Source organism: Solanum verrucosum, unplaced genomic scaffold, assembly GCF_900185275.1.
Source record: "Solanum verrucosum unplaced genomic scaffold, falcon-dt-bn FXZP01000200.1, whole genome shotgun sequence".
Taxonomy (NCBI): Eukaryota; Viridiplantae; Streptophyta; class Magnoliopsida; order Solanales; family Solanaceae; genus Solanum; species Solanum verrucosum.
Window position 1 is genome coordinate 442,417 of NW_026020093.1, and position 21,003 is coordinate 463,419.

General features: G+C 28.7%; 1 long non-coding RNA gene across 1 annotated transcript; it reads right to left on the reverse strand.

The window, feature by feature from the left end:
- Positions 1 to 9,877: 9,877 nt before the first annotated feature.
- LOC125824793 (uncharacterized) lies at positions 9,878 to 20,345 on the reverse strand. Its single transcript, XR_007442814.1, has 2 exons — positions 20,299 to 20,345; positions 9,878 to 9,968 (listed from the first exon to the last, which is right to left on the reverse strand). It is a non-coding gene; the product is annotated as an uncharacterized LOC125824793 (long non-coding RNA).
- Positions 20,346 to 21,003: the final 658 nt, after the last annotated feature.

The following is a 21,003-nucleotide window of genomic DNA, read 5'->3' on the forward strand; positions in this document are numbered from 1 at the left end:
TTTGGGATATTTGATTATTCAAACCTCAATTGAGTGTCCTATTTTATAAGCTTCTGGTTTGGCACCAAGTGGGATATGCAACAACCTAGTGGCATATTTTGGTTATAATTTTTATAAATAACCATTTTTCGGTGCGGAACTCGTAGTTGGGAGATTCATGAAAGTGGTAGTGTGGTAGGTGGTAGTGTGGTAGGTGAGTATTTTATTTTAAAGATTTTATTGTAGTGTTCTTTTGCTAAGTGTCTTAATCTTGATATCTCTTTAATGTTAATTTTTGGTAGTGTGAAATTCATGGTAAAATGTAATAATATTTATTGTAATATTCTTCCGATAGTTGTTTTAATCTGAATATTTCTTTAATATTATTTATGATATATTCTAGATATAACATATCTTCGGTTCTTTGGTACATAGATAAATTTTCCTCTATTAATTGTTCTAATAGTTTTATATCTTCCATAGATTCTATCCAATATTGTAAATATTCGTAATTCATTTTAATCTGAATTTATTTCTAAATCGTACCATTCTATTCTTTCATTATCTAAATATAGATCTCGTAAATCTATTTCATACCATTCTTGATTTAATATATTTTCTGATTCGTAGTCATCAAATATTTTTTCCCATATGATTCTTCTTAATTCAATTATTTCTATACCGTTAAGTATATATAAGATTAAAGTTTCATAATTTTTTATCATCTCGTCATGCATATATGTAATCATGTTCGTTGTTTATGCAGTTTTTTATTTTCAAATTATTCCTTCCTATCATATTCATAATTGATTAAATTCATATTAGATCATTATGAACTAGATTATCTTTATCATGTTTTCCTGTCACTACTAGCATCGTACTTTAGCGGATACTTCCTTCTTATCAGTGCCTCAACTTTGTTTACTCCCCTAAACGGCTTTCCTCGCCTACCGGTTTCAACATTAGGATGGCATAGTATAGAAGTTTTCTCCCTGTTTCCAGTGTGCTAATAAACTAGAAATCATGATTCAAATAATTCTAATACATAATAACTAACATAAATTTATTCAATCATATATATGATATTCAGGAATATATGAAATTAGTTCTGCATATTTTTTGAACAATATACCTTTGCCTCTTGCTTAGCCATGCTATCTGAAATATCTAATTGGATTTCAGATTGTTGTTCCATTAACTTTTAAGTATTTTATATCTTAGTGGAGAGAGTGTTTATAAGAAAGTTTTTATTATGTTAGGCAATGCCTGCCTTACAACATTTACAACCGACCCTTTATATAGACATACATATTCTAATACATCTGTCCACTTACTATTTACTACTATTCATTACTATTCATGAATAGTTCCTATTTTATCCTATTAAGACTTATTTACACCTAACTTTTACACTTGTCTAATATGCACATGCATGCTACTATTTACTTTACGACTTATATACTACATTTTATGACACATTACTTACTACAATACATTATTATGACTTTTTACATATATTTTTACACTTTTTTCAAAATATCTATCTTCTTTTTTGTTTTCTTCTTATCTTTGTCTTCCGTCTTCTTGACTCCTTCTTCTTATCTTCTTAGATTATTCCAGCTGGACGTCTGGGATTATATTATCTTCTCCGTTGCATTTCGAAGATATGTGATCAGGGTATTTGTGACCAATTAGCTTGCAATATCTCGTTAATAATTCTGCTGAAATAAATCTTTCTTTTAGTGCTCGTGTCGTAGGTCGTTCTTCTGGCTTTAGTAGTGATAAAATCCATCTTTGGACTTCATCCATATCTGCTTTCCTTAGCTCCCTTGAATTGGAATAAATCATTAGCTGGTCTCTTGCATAGTAGCTCCATATAGCGTTTCCGTTTAAATAATTATTTGCTAACTCTTGTATAATTGTTGATATACCAATTATCCTTTTGTTGGCATAAAAACTTGGTATCTCTATTTTGCATAGCTCTTCTTGTTGTCCGATATCCTCGGGTATAATCATATCTTTAGTTAATCCTATCTTGATAACCTGTATTGGAGGTTTTATTTCCTCGTATAATATCTCCGCTGGTGCTGTATAGAATTTTATATAAAATAAATTTCCTTTCGTAACTCTTTTGTATGTGATGAATGCTTTGTGTAGTTCTGGTATTCCACTAACTTCTTCTGCATCATATGTGTATACGGTATTTAACAGTCCATAGTTATAACATGTTCTTACTAAATTAGCATTAGTTTTCGGCTGTGCGATTAACTTGTTATATCCTTGTAACTTTTGTGTCAAATAATCTTGGTTTGGTTCTTTTGTAGTTGATCTGGGGTTGCGGTTTAAATAGGTTTGGATTTTGTGGATATTTTCAATATAGGTTCGTGTAATGTAGTTATATGTCTTTTTCTCATTTTGGTTTTGCAAACTATCTGCGTATGTAGATGTTTGTGGTTCTATGGACACATGTTTAGGTGTCCTTTGGGTAAATGGTTTTGCAAATAGCTGATTTAAGTTCACATTTTTATGTTGTTTATCGCTAACTTGTTTGCTTGTACCTGCAGCTGTATTTAAACAAACATTATGGGTTTTAAGGAGTTTCCCATCGTCTCCTTTTAGCTCTGGCTTTTTTCCGTCTTCCGCTTGACGTAGCTCCGCATTTTTATAGTCATGTTGCTGACTAGCTTTAGACTCTAGATTATCTTCATTAGTCTTTAGCTTTTTTATCTCGTTGTCCATACTATCCACTTTTGTACAAAGTGTAGTAATAGCTTTGAGTATTTTTTCGATTGTATCTTCTTCCTCAGTCTCAGTCTGAGTAGCTTTGTCGTGATAGGTAGTCTGCAATAACATTCTTATCAGTTTTTATTACTTCAATTGTAAATGTAAAATTTAATATATTTAATACCAATCTCCTTATTTCTTTTGTCGTTACCGAATCTTGTATTTTTCTTGTTAGCCACCATTTTACTTGTGTATTATCTGTTCTTATAATAAATTTGTTATATACAATATATGGTTCAAATGATAATAAACACTTATATACTGAATATAATTCTTTTCTATTTATTTCCCATTTTATTTCTGTATTATTAAATGTTCCTGAATAATACCTGCAATGATGTTCTATCGTAGTGTCATCATACCTGTATTTTAATATTCCTCCATAACTTTTTTCACTCGCATCTGATTCTATTATATAAGTAAATATTTTGTTTTTATCTGGAAAGTATAGTTTAGGTAAGTTTTTACACAATAATTTTACCTTTTGTATTTGTATTTGGTCTTTTTTATCAAACTGATATTCTATATCTTTCTTTAATTTTTGTTGTAATGGTTTTAAATTTTCTGCTAATTTTGGTATGTATTCTCTTGCTTGATTTACTAGTCCTAAGAATGATTGTAATTTCTTTTTTGTATCTAGTTGTTCATTTGAGTTAATTATTTTTTGTACTATATGTTTTTGCATTTTTATTCCGTTTTTATCAATTTGTATTCCTAAGAATTCTATTTGGTTTTTCATTATATCACCTTTCTTTTTACTTAGACTTATACCTGAATATTCTATGATGTGTATACATTTTTCTAATAATCTTATATGTTCATCTTATGTCTTAGAATATAATAATATATTATCGATGTACACTACACAATTTTCTATTTGTTTAAAGTAATTGTCCATAAAGTGTTGATATCTACCTGGTGCGTTTTTATATCCAAATGGTAATACATTTCATTCATAAAATCCTTGTGGTATAGTGAATGCTGTTAGTTTTTTAGATTCTTCTTCTAGTTTTAAGTGATAAAATCCTGATTTACAATCAAATTTGCTAAAATAATTATATCCTTGTATTTGTCTTATCTTTAGTATTTTATTTGGTATCGGATAATTATATGTTTTAGTTTTTGCATTTAAATTTCTATAATCAATAACCATTCTACTTTTTCCTCTTTTTTGTTCACTATGTTTATTTACGATAAATGCCGGGCTTGTATGCTTACTATTGCTTTCTTGTATATATCTTTTTTCTAGTAATTCATCTATATGTATCTTAAATTCGGTTAAATCATTAAAATTATACTTTAATGGTTTTTGGGTTATTATACTGTTATTATCAATTAGCTCAATTTTTACTTTTGTTTTATGTTTTTCCTATCCTTGTAAAGGATCCTCACTATATAATAATTCTAACTTATCTTGAATTATTTTTACTTTATCTATAGAGAATATAATTAATTCTATTTTAGGGTCTTCTTCTTTTATATTTTCTAATTTTTGTGTAATATTTTCACTTCCTTTTATCCATTCTGTTGTTTTTCGTTTTTTATTATTTACTCTTTTTGCTCCTATTTTTTGTTTACACGGTATTGTGAACCACCAGTATGTTTTTGTTATTATATGTGGGTATAATTTTTCTAAAAATGGCATTCTTAATAGCATATCTTTTGTAGTTAATTCAAAGTTATATATTTCTTCTATAGTTAATATCTTATCCCATATTTGTACTTTTATATTTTTTGCCTTATATGTGATCATGCTTCCTTCATTATTAAATCCCGTTACTACTATCGGTGTTTTTAATTTTTCCCATTTATCTTTTGGTAAACAATTGTATTTACATATATTAGTTTCTGCTCCCGTATCTATCATTGGTGTATAATATCGGTTGTAATATTCTTCTATTATTATCTTTGCAAGTATATATATTTTCATATTTTTATCATACCAAAGTCCTTTTTATTATTATTCTTTTATTTTCATAATTTATTGTTACCTGTTTGTCTTCTAAATTATATGGTTTTACTTGTTCCAACCATTTTATTCCTAAAATGATATTTTCATTTCCTTGATATATTTTGAATTTTATTACTATTGGTACTCCTCCGATGATTATTTCCTTTTCCGTAGTTTCTTTGGTATACATTAATGCTTTTGGTAGTTCGGAGCATGATTGTTCAATAGTTATTATTTCATCTTCCGTCACTAATTCTCTTGTAATATAGTTTTCTTCTCGTCCTGTATCTATTAATATTAAATATTTTCGTTGTTCCATTATTCCCGTTATGTAGTAATGATGTGGTTTTATATCTTCTTCTATTGATTTTTGTGGAGTTTTATCTATTCTCCTTGAGGTACTCATTTTTGATGATATTTGGGGTATCTCATTGTTTATCCTTTTCGATGTGCTTAGTCTTTCTTTTACTATTTCTAAATCTTCTTCTATATCAATTTCATTATAACTATAATCGTTTTTATCTATGACTGTAACTATTCTTTCAAAGGGATCTTCTATTTTTATTTTATCTATTTTATTTTTTGCTGTTATTTTATGTTTTGTTGTTAGAACATATAAGTTTTTACATCTAGCTGTAAATATTTTACTTCCTGGGGCTAGTTCTATCCCTGACATTCGCCAGTATAATACTAGTGATTTATCTATATTTCTGTCAATATATTGCTTACTGAGTAGTTAGCACTTATTATAAATTTAAATTTTTGGTATATGAGGTTACCTCTTACTGCACTTATTATACTTTTTTCTATGAGTTGTATAATTCTATCATCCGCTAAGTATATTTCTATGGATGTATCTATTCATTCTCTAAAACATGCTTTTATTAATATTTCTGTTCCTCCTAAGTGTACATATTTAATTGGATTTTTAAGTTTAATATCTTGTATTTCTTTATTTATTATTCGTTTATTTATTATTGGTATTTTGGCCTTTCCTTTAGTGTATTTGCAATCTATGATATGTTCTCTTTGACTTACTACATAATATTCTTCTTTTTGTCGTTTAAACCAGTTTCTTACTGTTGGTATTTCTAATATTTTTGCTACGCTTAGGTCTAATTCTTTTTCTTTTATTTGTTCAAATATACTATTATCAAATATTATTTTCTGTTCTAAATATTCTTCGTCTTGATGTTTTTCTTTATTTATTGAACACTACAATAAAATCTTTAAAATAAAATACTCACCTACCACACTACCACTTTCATGAATCCCCCAACTACGAGTTCCGCACAAAAAAATGGTATCAGAGCTATGGATAATAAGAAAAACACGGTAAGAAACATACGAGTAGAAAATTAAGAAAAATAAGAAGAAAATTAAATAAATTATATCCGAAATATAAACAACTTAATATCACAAAGACTGATAATGAAAAATTAGATCAATTAATAAATATTATATCTAAAATAGAATATAAATATATTTAATATTTAAAAATACAATGAATAACAAAAATAATGAATATAGACAAAAACTTAGTATATTCGCAGGAATTTGTCACAAATCTATAGTAACACAAAGAAAGACTATTTTATATCTAAAAATACAAATAAATAACTTAAAATATAAACTACAACATAATTTATAAATGAATAAAGAAGAATACGCAATAGATGAAAAAACATATGGAAATTATGACGGATTAAAAATAAAGATAATATTTTCTAATCTAGGAAGAAGATATAAGAAAATAGGTGACAATATAAGTTTAATGTTAGAAAAAGAAACGGTAAAACTAGAAGATAGTTTAACTGCTATGGTAAGAATAACAAAAGAAAATGAAGAAATAGATAGAAGAACGGAAATTGAAAAAATAAAACAACGAGCAAAAAAGGAAGTACAGTAATTAGAAGAAGTAAAAAATACTAAAATAATAGAGCTACAAAAAGAGCTAGCAATATTAAAAGAAATGTATGAAATTAAACAAAAAGAAAAAGAACAAAAAAAAAATTAGCAAACGAGATAATTAAATTTAAAGAAAAATTGCAATTACAAGATGAATTAGGAGAAAAAGAAGAAAATAACTAAGATAATCTACCCAAAATAAGAGTTGATGAAATAAACGATGATGATCTAGAACAACATTCGGAAATAAGCGAAACATATACGAAACTTTTAGCAAACATAGATAATACAAAGAATTTAGAAGTAAATACAGAAGACGTAGACATGTACGAAAAACCTAGCACATCAGGGGTAAAAAGCCCAAAAAATTTTAATCCAAAATATTATAATGAAAATTATGAACAATATGATAAGGAAAAAACTACATGGTATAAAAGATTAAATAAAAAATGGACGCCTAAACCAATAACTGGACAACATGAATTTTTAGATTTTGACTATGTAGCAGACATAAATAAAACAATCCAATTAAGGGTAGGATACATATCAAAACAATTAATAGATAACAAGATAGTAATAGCAGAGGCACCAGGTGTAATGACCCGGAAGGTCATTTTTGAAAATTTTCACAAAATTATCATTTTACCCCTCTCGATAGTTGTCTCGAGTTATTTTTGACTTGTTGGTGAAGTTGGTTTGAGAATTTTATACTATTCGATAATTTCGATTATTTAGTTGATGGTATTTATTAAATAATTAAGTTTTATTAGTGGGTGATTAATGGGCCAAGTCCAGAATATAAGTAATATCCTATACCACTTAGCCCATGTAAAAAAATTAAATAAATCAGAGTTAAAGATAATTAATATTATATTTTTAGTCGAGCACGAAAGGGCACAAATCAGTTGCGGCTAAAATCTGTAACCGAAGGAGACGAAGAGAACATTAAGCGATCTTCTGTTCAGGTAATGTAATCATCATCATTGCCTGAATTTTTGTATTTGTATATATGGGTAAGAACATATCATTGTTATTGTGAATTAAAGTGGGGTCGTAAGTGAAAAGTAAGTATAATTGAATTGCAAGTGGGAATGGATATACCTATTCTAATGTATTTTTTTACTTGGAGAAACAAATACCTTCACGCCATATGGATGTAATCATTAGATAATGATTGGATGATCCTATACTTACTAATGATTTAATAATTACATGTATTTTGACATTGAATTCACAATCTGCAAATTGAGTTTCTTAGACTTAAGTTACTGATATAGTAACTTGACGTTGGGTTCTATTTTAATTATTTATTTATCATTATTATTATTAAATATTGAGTGTATTATATTATATGAAAACTATTATGGTTGTAGTGTTTAGAGAAATTATGATTTAACCCTAGACTTGAAATTCAAGAAATATGAGATTTGACCTATTGGTTGGAATCAAGATTTAGAAACTTTATTATAAACTTGGGTGAATTTTTGGGTCAAGGCTAAACGCATAGTAATATGAGTGTTGTTAGAATTTAGAATCTTATCGCGGTTACTTATTTGAATAGATTGCTTTGAGTTGGAAGTTCAACGAGATGGGAAGACTCGAGACCCGAAGTGATTGTTCAATTAATTAAGGCAAGTGGATTTCTAAACCCTTGTTAAGTGTATGGAATTCATGTATTTCCTTGTAATATGTGTTTAGGGTAATGAGGCTTGGTGATGGGTTGACTTGTCCACATTGATTAATTTTAATGATGAAAAAGGGATAATAAAAGGCAATGTGATCAATTGTTTGTGTGATGTGTTGAGAATTGTTTGAAAGGCTTGTTGAATCATGTTGATGTTGTATCCTGATTGTGTTGTTGTGAATTGTGCAATGTTATGAAAATGGTCATCTCCTGATTATTTGTGTGAACAGTCATTTGCATTGTTCTGAGACATGGTTGTGACAAGTGTTATGTGCTTTGAGAAAGAATAAGAAAATAAAGAGGATGTACCATTTCGAGGGACGTATCGCGCGCCGCGATGAATACTATATTTCGAGGGACGTGTCACACGCCGCGACGGATACTATATTTCGAGGGACGTATCGCGCTCCGCGATGGTTATTATTATCGAGGGTCGTATCGCGCGCCGCGATGGATGCATGGACAGATATGTCCCCCATGGGTCCCGGACTGAGAGACAGCGGGTGTGTATCATTAGGCCAGACATGCATCACTATACTTGACATTGTATTTCATTGCATTGCACTTCTTTATTATTGGTGAACTTGATCTTGTGTGTTGCTGATCTTGTGAGTGCCTTTTTATTGAACTTGTGACTGATGAATATTGAACTTGTTGTTGAAGATATGCAATTGTTAGAGTGTTGTTGTTGAGGATATGAAACTATTGTTGTTGTTGAGGATATGAAATTGTTAGAGTGTTGTGTTGAGCCATGTGCTTTGTAAATTGTGAACTGTTAGGTTGGGCTGGTTTTATACAGATTGTAGTTGTGAAGGTTCGGTTGGGATGTAAGTAGTACTTGTATTCTATTCCCTTAGCTCGTGTTTAGAGGTTTACTTGCTGAGTACCATGTGGTTTGGTACTCACCCCTTGCTTCTACAAATTTTTGTGGTACTTGTTATTCTCTTCTTTTCTGAGGCTTCTGGGAGATTTGTGAGGTAGTTGTTTGTCTTCTCAACGATCCTTCTTACTCCTATTTATGATCTTGTTCTACTCTAGAAACAATGTCATATGAGATTTGTATTTTTCTTTTGATTCAATTGTAATACTTTAGAGGCTTGTACAAGTGACAACCAGATTTTGGGGGTGTGTTTGAGTTTATTATAAAAAAATTTCCGCATTTTATTGTAATGATTGAGTTTTAGGCTGACTTGTCTTGGTGGGTTAAGACGAGTGCCATCACGTCCATTTTTGGGTTGTGACACCAGGATACATAGAAAGGACACTTATAGGAACAGTAAAATTATGGCTACAAAATTTAACAAATGAAAGCTTAACAACTTTAAAAAATAATAAAAAATTTGATGGTGGAACAGCCACTACAACCATGGAAATATTATATAAATATGAAATAGATATAAGAAATAAATTTAGTAGTATGACAACAGAAGTAGAAGAACAAAATAAAGAAAAAATCATAAATCGGAATCTAATGACAAAATTAGCAATATATAATATGTGTTACATAGATGAATATACATGTGCATTTAGAGAATATTATTATAAAGGAACATATAGCATAGAAGAAAGTAAAGAAATAAGAAAATTATATTTTACAAAATTACCAGAACCTTTTAATTCAAAAGTAATAAAAAGTTGGAATGAAGAAGAATTAACAGATACCTTAGGAGCTAGAATAAAATTCTTACGACGATGGTTTATGGAACTATGTGAAAATCATAAAGAAGAAATAAAAATGGAAAAAATATTAGTAAAAAACTTGGCATGTTGCAAAAATAAGACAGCACCTCAATTTGGTTGTACGGATAGGTATTATAAAAATAAAAAGAAATATAATAAAAAATTACAAAACCAAAAGACCATATAGACCAAAAAGAAAACTACGGAATGTACTTGTTATAATTGTGGAAAATTAGGACATATAGCTAGAGATTGTAAATTACCTAAAAATCCAAAGAAAAAACAAATATTAGAAATAATAATAGATGATGAAAAATATACACAAATAGAATACGTAGATTATGAATTAGAAAGCAATGATAGTATATATGAATTATCGGAAAATGAAATAGATAATGACATAGAAATAGAAAATGAATTCTATAATATAACAAATGACTGAAGCAGATATACAAACAATAAATAAAGAAAAACATCAAGACGAAGAATATTTAGAACAGAAAATAATATTTGATAATAGTATATTTGAACAAATAAAAGGAAAAGAATTAGACCTAAGCATAGCAAAAATATTCGAAATAGCAACAGTAAGAAACTGGTTTAAACGACAAAAAGAAGAATATTATGTAGTAAGTCATAGAGAACATATCATAGATTGCAAATACACTAAAGGAAAGGCCAAAATACCAATAATAAATAAACGAATAATAAATAAAGAAATACAAGATATTAAACTTAAAAATCCAATTAAATATGTACACTTAGGAGGAACAGAAATATTAATAAAAGCATGTTTTAGAGAATGAATAGATACATCCATAGAAATATACTTAGCGGATGATAGAATTATACAACTCATAGAAAAAAGTATAATAAGTGCAGTAAGAGGTAACCTCATATACCAAAAATTTAAATTTATAATAAGTGCTAACTACTCAGTAAGCAATATATTGACAGAAATATAGATAAATCACTAGTATTATACTGGCGAATGTCAGGGATAGAACTAGCCCCAGGAAGTAAAATATTTACAGCTAGATGTAAAAACTTATATGTTCTAACAACAAAACATAAAATAACAGCAAAAAATAAAATAGATAAAATAAAAATAGAAGATCCCTTTGAAAGAATAGTTACAGTCATAGATAAAAACGATTATAGTTATAATGAAATTGATATAGAAGAAGATTTAGAAATAGTAAAAGAAAGACTAAGCACATCGAAAAGGATAAACAATGAGATACCCGAAATATCATCAAAAATGAGTACCTCAAGGAGAATAGATAAAACCCCACAAAAATCAATAGAAGAAGATATAAAACCACATCATTACTACATAACGGGAATAATGGAACAACGAAAATATTTAATATTAATAAATACAGGACGAGAAGAAAACTATATTACAAGAGAATTAGTGACGGAAGATGAAATAATAACTATTGAACAATCATGCTCCGAACTACCAAAAGCATTAATGTATACCGAAGAAACTACGGAAAAGGAAATAATCTTCGGAGGAGTACCAATAGTACTAAAATTCAAAATATATCAAGGAAATGAAAATATGTAATGACCCAGAAGGTCATTTTTGGATATTTAGTAAAATTACCATTTTACCCCCTTTCGATAGTTACCCCGCGTCATTTTTGATTAGTCGGGGAAGTTGATTTGAAAAATTTGAACTATTCGATAACTACGATTAATTAGATGCTAGGTATTATTAAATAATTTATTTATTAGTTGGTGGTTAATGGGCTAAGTCCATAATTAATACCCTATATCGCTTGGCCATGTATTGAATTAAGATTAATTGGGGGTTAAAATCTCTGTTTGGCATACCACGATCCACCGCAACTTCCAACTGGAAACACGAAGAGAGGCGCAACATCACAAGAATAAAAAACGCAACTTTTCCAGGTAAACGAGATGACAAAGCCTAAATCTTGTAATTAGTGCATGCATTGGATAGTTAGGAATTGAAATTGGCATATAAGTTACTGGAATGCTGCAATTGGAAATTACGCCTAAGAATCTTGGAAAGTAATGATTGCCAATGACTGACTAATGATAATAGCATGAGATTGGATTGGTAAAAGGAAAAGAACTCAAATTTGAAAGTTCATGTTGCTGGAACGTGACTTCTTTTGGGATAACATATATACAATGGGGTAATTGGATCTTATAAAAAAGATAACAAGTTTTGCATATGATTTCCTACCGATCGGTTAAGAATGTTAATTTCGTGTATGTTCTTTTTTTTTTCTCACGAATGGTTCACAATTGGCCTATTCTCGTATTATTATCACATTATAATTTAAGTTTTGATACATTTAGATATGTAATTAGATATTGGTATATTATATTATATGAAAACTGTTAGGGTTGTATTATTTGGAGAGATTAGAACTTAACCCTAGGCTTGAAACTTGGAAAATATGATAATTGAAAGGTTAAGTGACATCAAGATTTAGGAACTTGATTATAAACTTGGGTGAATTTTTGGGTCAAAGCTAAACACATAGTAATATGAGTGTTGTTAGTTTTGAAATCTTATTGTGACTATGTACTTGAATAGATTGCATTGATTTGGAAGCTCAACGAAAAGGGAAGGCTCACGTCCTGGAGTGAATTCTTGATTGATTGAGGTAAGTGGATTTCTAAACCCTTGTTAAGTGTATGAATTCATGTATTTCCTTCTAATATGTGTTTAGGTTAATGAGGCTTGGTGATGGGTTGACTTGTCCACATTGATTAATTCTAATGATGAGAAAGGGATAATATAAGGCAATGTGATCAATTGTTTGTGTGATGTGTTAAGAATTGTTTGAAAGACTTGTTGAATCATTGTTGATGTTGTATCCTGATTGTGTTGTTGTGAATTGTGCAATGTTATGAAAATGGTCATCTCTTCATTATTTGTGTGAACATGTCATTTGCATTGTTCTGAGACATGGTTGTGACAAGTGTTATGTGCATTGAGAAAGAATAAGAAAATAAAGAGGATGTACCATTTCGAGGGACGTATCGCGCGCCGCGATGGATACTATATTTCGAGGGACGTATCGCGCGCCGCGATGGATACTATATTTCGAGGAACGTGTCGCGCGCTGCGACGGATACTATATTTCGAGGGACGTATCGCGCGCCGCGATGGTTACTATTATCGAGGGTCGTATCGCGCGCCGCGATGAATGCATGGACAGATATGTCCCCCATGGGTCCCGGACTGAGAGACAACGGGTGTGTATCATTAGGTCAGGCATGCATCACTATACTTGATATTGCATTTCATTGCATTGCACTTCTTTATTATTGGTGAACTTGATCTTGTGTGTTGCTGATCTTGTGAGTGCCTTTCTATGGAACTTGTGACTGATGAATATTGAGCTCGTTGTTGAAGATATGCAATTGTTAGAGTGTTGTGTTGAGCTATGTGCTTTGTAAATTGTGAACTGTTAGGTTGGGCTGGTTTTATACAGATTGTAGTTGTAAAGGTTCGGTTGGGGTGTAAGGAGTACTTGTATTCTATCCCCTTAGCTCGTGTTTAGAGGTTTACTTGCTGAGTACCGTGTGGTTTGGTACTCACCCCTTGCTTCTACAAATTTTTGTAGGTTACGAGCCTGGATTTTTGTGGTACTTGTTATTCTCTTCTTTTCTGAGGCTTCTGGAAGATTTGTGATGTAGTTGTTTGTCTTCTCAACGATCCTTCTTACTCCTATTTATGATCTTGTTCTACTCTAGAAACAATGTCATATGAGACTTGTATTTTCCTTTTGATTCAATTGTAATACTTTAGAGGCTTGTGCACGTGACAACCAGATTTTGGGGGTATTTTTAAGTTAATTATGAAATTTCTGCATTTTATTGTAATGGGTGAGTGTTAGGCTGACTTGTCTTGGTGGGATAAGACGAGTGCCATCACGTCCATTTTTGGGTCGTGACAAAATATCATTTTAGGAATAAAATGGATGGAACAAGTAAAACCATATAATCTAGAAGACAAACAGTTAATAATAAATTATGAAAATAAAAGAATAATAATAAAAAGGACTTTGGTATGATAAAAATATGAAAATAAAAATATGAAAATATATATACTTGCAAAGATAATAATAGAAGGATATTACAACCGATATTATACAACAATGATAGATACGGGAGCAGAAGCTAATATATGTAAATACAATTGTTTACCAAAAGATAAATGAGAAAAATTAAAAACACCGATAGTAGTAACGGGATTTAATAATGAAGGAAGCATGATCACATATAAGGCAAAAAATATAAAAGTACAAATATGGATAAGATATTAACTATAGAAGAAATATATAACTTTGAATTAACTACAAAAGATATGCTATTAGGAATGTCATTTTTAGAAAAATTATACCCACATATAATAACAAAAACACACTGGTGGTTCACAACACCGTGTAAACAAAAAATAGGAGCAAAAAGAGTAAATAATAAAAAACGAAAAACAACAGAATGGATAAAAGGAAGTGAAAATATTACACAAAAATTAGAAAATATAAAAGAAGAAGACCCTAAAATAGAATTAATTATATTCTCTATAGATAAAGTAAAAAATAATTCAAGATAAGTTAGAATTATTATATAGTGAGGATCCTTTACAAGGATGGAAAAAACATAAAACAAAAGTAAAAATTGAGCTAATTGATAATAACAGTATAATAACCCAAAAACCATTAAAGTATAATTTTAATGATTTAACCGAATTTAAGATACATATAGATGAATTACTAGAAAAAGGATATATACAAGAAAACAATAGTAAGCATACAAGCCCGGCATTTATCGTAAATAAACATAGTGAACAAAAAAGAGGAAAAAGTAGAATGGTTATTGATTATAGAAATTTAAATGCAAAAACTAAAACATATAATTATCCGATACCAAATAAAATACTAAAGATAAGACAAATACAAGGATATAATTATTTTAGCAAATTTGATTTTAAATCAGGATTTTATCACTTAAAACTAGAAGAAGAATCTAAAAAACTAACAGCATTCACTGTACCACAAGGATTTTATGAATGGAATGTATTACCATTTGGATATAAAAACGCACCAGGTAGATATCAACACTTTATGGACAATTACTTTAAACAAATAGAAAATTGTGTAGTGTACATCGATGATATATTATTATATTCTAAGACACAAGATGAACATATAAGATTATTAGAAAAATTTATACACATCATAGAATATTCAGGTATAAGTCTAAGTAAAAACAAAGTTGATACAATGAAAAACCAAATAGAATTCTTAGGAATACAAATTGATAAAAACGGAATAAAAATGCAAAAACATATAGTACAAAAAATAATTAACTCAAATGAACAACTAGACACAAAAAAGAAATTATAATCATTCTTAGGACTAGTAAATCAAGCAAGAGAATACATACCAAAATTAGTAGAAAATTTAAAACCATTACAACAAAAATTAAAGAAAGATATAGAATATCAGTTTGATAAAAAAGACCAAATACAAATACAAAAGGTAAAATTATTGTGTAAAAACTTACCTAAACTATACTTTCCAGATAAAAACAAAATATTTACTTATATAATAGAATCAGATGCGAGTGAAAAAAGTTATGGAGGAATATTAAAATACAGGTATGATGACACTACGATAGAACATCATTGCAGGTATTATTCAGGAACATTTAATAATACAGAAATAAAATGGGAAATAAATAGAAAAGAATTATATTCAGTATATAAGTGTTTATTATCATTTGAACCATATATTGTATATAACAAATTTATTATAAGAACATATAATACACAAGTAAAATGGTGGCTAACAAGAAAAATACAAGATTCGGTAACGACAAAAGAAATAAGGAGATTGGTATTAAATATATTAAATTTTACATTTACAATTGAACTAATAAAAACTGATAAGAATGTTATTGCAGACTACCTATCACGACAAAGCTATTCAGACTGAGACTGAGGAAGAAGATACAATCGAAAAAATACTCAAAGCTATTACTACACTTTGTACAAAAGTGGATAGTATGGACAACGAGATACAAAAGCTAAAGACTAATGAAGATAATCTAAAGTCTAAAGCTAGTCAGCAGCATGACTATAAAAATGCGGAGCTATGTCAACCGGAAGACGGAAAAAAGCCAGAGCTAAAAGGAGACGATGGGAAACTCCTTAAAACCCATAATGTTTGTTTAAATACAGCTGCAGGTACAAGCAAACAAGTTAGCGATAAACAACATAAAAATGTGAACTTAAACCCGCTATTTGCAAAACCATTTACCCAAAGGACACCTAAACATGTGTCCATAGAACCACAAACATCTACATACGCAGATAGTTTGCAAAATCAAAATGAGAAAAAGACATATAACTACATTACACGAACCTATATTGAAAATATCCACAAAATCTAAACCTATTTAAACCGCAACCCCAGATCAACTACAAAAGAACCAAACCAAGATTATTTGACACAAAAGTTACAAGGATATAACAAGTTAATCGCACAACCGAAAACTAACGCTAATTTAGTAAGAACATGTTATAACTATGGACTGTTAAATACCGTATACACATATGATGGAGAAGAAGTTAGTGGAATACTAGAACTACACAAAGCATTCATCACATACAAAAGAGTTACGAAAGTAAATTTATTTTATATAAAATTCTATACAGCACCAGCGGAGATATTATACGAGGAAATAAAACCTCCAATACAGGTTATCAAGATAGGATTAACTAAAGATATGATTATACCCGAGGATATCGGACAACAAGAAGAGCTATTCAAAATAGAGATACCAAGTTTTTATGCCAACAAAAGGATAATTGGTATATCAACAATTATACAAGAGTTAGCAAATAATTATTTAAACGGAAACGCTATATGGAGCTACTATGCAAGAGACCAGCTAATGATTTATTCCAATTCAAGGGAGCTAAGGAAAGCAGATATGGATGAAGTCCAAAGATGGATTTTATCACTACTAAAGCCAGAAGAACGACCTACGACACGAGCACTAAAAGAAGGATTTATTTCAGCAGAATTATTAACGAGATATTGCAAGCTAATTGGTCACAAATACCCTGACCACATATGTTCAAAATGCAACGGAGAAGATAATATAATCCCAGACGTCTAGCTGGAATAATCTAAGAAGATAAGAAGAAGGAGTCAAGAAGACGGAAGACAAAGATAAGAAGAAACAAAAAAGAAGATAGATATTTTGGAAAAAGTGTAAAAAGATATGTAAAAAGTCATAATAATGTATTGTAGTAAGTAATGTTTCATAAAATGTAGTATATAAGTCGTAAAGTAAATAGTAGCATGCATGTGCATATTAGACAAGTGTAAAAGTTAGGTGTAAATAAGTCTTAATAGGATAAAATAGGAACTATTCATGAATAGTAATGAATAGTAGTAAATAGTAAGTGGACAGATGTATTAGAATATGTATGTCTATATAAAGGGTCGGTTGTAAATGTTGTAAGGCAGGCATTGCCTAACATAATAAAAACTTTCTTATAAACACTCTCTCCACTAAGATATAAAATACTTAAAAGTTAATGGAACAACAATCTGAAATCCAATCAGATATTTCAGATAGCATGGCTAAAGCAAGAGGCAAAGGTATATTGTTAAAAAAATATACAGAACTAATTTCATATATTCCTGAATATCATATATATGATTGAATAAATTTATGTTAGTTATTATGTATTAGAATTATTTGAATCATGATTTCTAGTTTATTAGCACACTGGAAACAGGGAGAAAACTTCTATACTATGCCATCCTAATGTTGAAACCGGTAGGCGAGGAAAGCCGTTTAGGGGAGCAAACAAAGTTGAGGCGCTGATAAGAAGGAAGTATTCGCTAAAGTACGATGCTAGTAGTGACAGGAAAACACGATAAAGATAATCTAGTTCATAATGATCTAATATGAATTTAATCAATTATGAATATGATAGGAAGGAATAATTTGAAAATAAAAAACTGCATAAACAACGAACATGATTACATATATGCATGACGAGATGATAAAAAATTATGAAACTTTAATCTTATATATACTTAACGGTATAGAAATAATTGAATTAAGAAGAATCATATGGAAAAAAATATTTGATGACTACGAATCAGAAAATATATTAAATCAAGAATGGTATGAAATAGATTTACAAGATCTATATTTAGATAATGAAAGAATAGAATGGTACGATTTAGAAATAAATTCAGATTAAAATGAATTACGAATATTTACAATATTGGATAGAATCTATGGAAGATATAAAACTATTAGAACAATTAATAGAGGAAACTTTATCTATGTACCAAAGAATCGAAGATATGTTATATCTAGAATATATCATAAATAATATTAAAGAAATATTCAGATTAAAACAACTATCGGAAGAATATTACAATAAATATTATTACATTTTACCATGAATTTCACACTACCAAAAATTAACATTAAAGAGATATCAAGATTAAAACACTTAGCAAAAGAACACTACAATAAAATCTTTCAAATAAAATACTCACCTACCACACTACCACTTTCATGAATCCCCCAACTACGATTTCCGCACCGAAAAATGGTATCAGAGCTATGGATAATAAGAAACACGGTAAGAAACATACGAGTAGAAAATTAAGAAAAATAAGAAGAAAATTAAATAAATTATATCCGAAATATAAACAACTTAATATCACAAAGACTGATAATGAAAAATTAGATCAATTAATAAATATTATATCTAAAATAGAATATAAATATATTCAATATTTAAAAATACAATGAATAACAAGAATAACGAATATAGACAAAAACTTAATGAAATAATTATAGAAAAACGACAAGAATTAGAACATAGGCAAAATAGACTTAACAATAATATATTCGCAGAAATTTGTCACAAATCTATAGTAGCACAAAGAAAGACTATTTTATATCTAGAAATACAAATAAATAACTTAGAATATAAACTACAACATAATTTATAAATGAATAAAGAAGAATACGCAATAGATGAAAAAACATATAAAAATTATGACGGATTAAAAATAAAGATAATATTTTCTAATCTAGGAAGAAGATATAAGAAAATAGGTGACAATATAAGTTTAATGTTAGAAAAAGAAACGGTAAAACTAGAAGATAGTTTAACTGCTATGGTAAGAATAACAAAAGAAAATGAAGAAATAGATAGAAGAACGGAAATTGAAAAAATAAAACAACAAGCAAAAAAGGAAGTACAACAATTAGAAGAAGTAAAAAATGCTAAAATAATAGAGCTAGAAAAAGAGCTAGCAATATTAAAAGAAATGTATGAAATTAAACAAAAAGAAAAAGAACAAAAAACAAAATTAGCAAATGAGATAATTAAATTTAAAGAAAAATTGCAATTACAAGATGAATTAGGAGAAAAAGAAGAAAATAACCAAGATAATCTACCCGAAATAAGAGTTGATGAAATAAACGATGATGATCTAGAACAACATTCGGAAATAAGCGAAACATATACGGAACTTTTAGCAAACATAGATAATACAAAGAATTTAGAAGTAAATACAGAAGACGTAGACATGGACGAAAAACCTAGCACATCAGGGGTAAAAAGCCCAAAAAATTTTAATACAAAATATTATAATGAAAATTATGAACAATATGATAAGGAAAAAACTACATGGGATAAAAGATTAAATAAAAAATGGATGCCTAAACCAATAACTGGACAACATGAATTTTTAGATTTAGACTGTGTAGCAGACATAAATAAAACAATCCAATTATGGGTAGGAAACATATCAAAACAATTAATAGATAACAAGATAGTAATAGCAGAGGCACCAGGATACATAGAAAGGACACTTATAGGAACAGTAAAATTATAGCTACAAAATTGAACAAATGAAAGCTTAACAACTTTAAGAAATAATAAAAAATTTGATGGTGGAACAGCCACTACAACCATGGAAATATTATATAAATATGAAATAGCTATAAGAAATGAATTTAGTAGTATGACAACAGAAGTAGAAGAACAAAATAAAGAAAAAATCATAAATCGGAATCTAATGACAAAATTAGCAATATGTAATATGTGTTACATAGATGAATATACATGTGCATTTAGAGAATATTATTATAAAGGAACATATAGCATAGAAGAAAGTAAAGAAATAAGAAAATTATATTTTACAAAATTACCAAAACCTTTTAATTCAAAAGTAATAAAAAGTTGGAATGAAGCAGAATTAACAGATACCTTAGGAGCTAGAATAAAATTCTTACAACGATGGTTTATGGAACTATGTGAAAAACATAAAGAAGAAATAAAAATGGAAAAAATATTAGTAAAAAACTTGGCATGTTGCAAAAATAAGATAGCACCTCAATTTGGTTGTACGGATAGGTATTATAAAAATAAAAAGAAATATAATAAAAAATACAGATCAAAATATAAATATAAAAAACCAAGAAGAATGTACTATGTAAAAAATTACAAAACCAAAAGACCATATAGACCAAAAAGAAAACTAACGGAATGTACTTGTTATAATTGTGGAAAATTAGGACATATAGCTAGAGATTGTAAATTACCTAAAAATCCAAAGAAAAAACAAATATCAGAAATAATAATAGATGATGAAAAATATACACAAATAGAATACGTAGATTATGAATTAGAAAGCAATGATAGTATATATGAATTATTGGAAAATGAAATAGATAATGACATAGAAATAGAAAATGAATTCTATAATATAACAAATGATTGAAGCAGATATACAAACAATAAATAAAGAAAAACATCAAGACGAAGAATATTTAGAACAGAAAATAATATTTGATAATAGTATATTTGAACAAATAAAAGGAAAAGAATTAGACCTAAGCGTAGCAAAAATATTTGAAATACCAACAGTAAGAAACTGGTTTAAACGACAAAAAGAAGAATATTATGTAGTAA